Below are 214 nucleotides of genomic sequence, written 5' to 3'. Positions count from 1 at the left end.
AAGTAAGAAAAAAGCTGGAAAAACCTGGAAAACAGTGTGTCAGGGAGGAGGATGAACAGACACTAAGCTAGAGAACATCACACAGTCCGTGAGCAGCCAGGTCCCGAGTCGGTCGGCGCGCGGGGGCTGGCAGCACCCGGCAGGGCCAGGGCAATGCCAACTCCCCCAGCCCTTGAGCCCCCGGCCCCGGGGACAGGCTCCAGCAGGCAGGGGG

This window comes from Acanthisitta chloris, unplaced genomic scaffold (assembly GCF_000695815.1).
Source record: "Acanthisitta chloris isolate BGI_N310 unplaced genomic scaffold, ASM69581v1 scaffold12700, whole genome shotgun sequence".
Taxonomy (NCBI): domain Eukaryota; kingdom Metazoa; phylum Chordata; class Aves; order Passeriformes; family Acanthisittidae; genus Acanthisitta; species Acanthisitta chloris.
The sequence above is the reverse complement of the archived record's forward strand: the minus strand, read 5'-3'. Positions refer to the sequence as shown.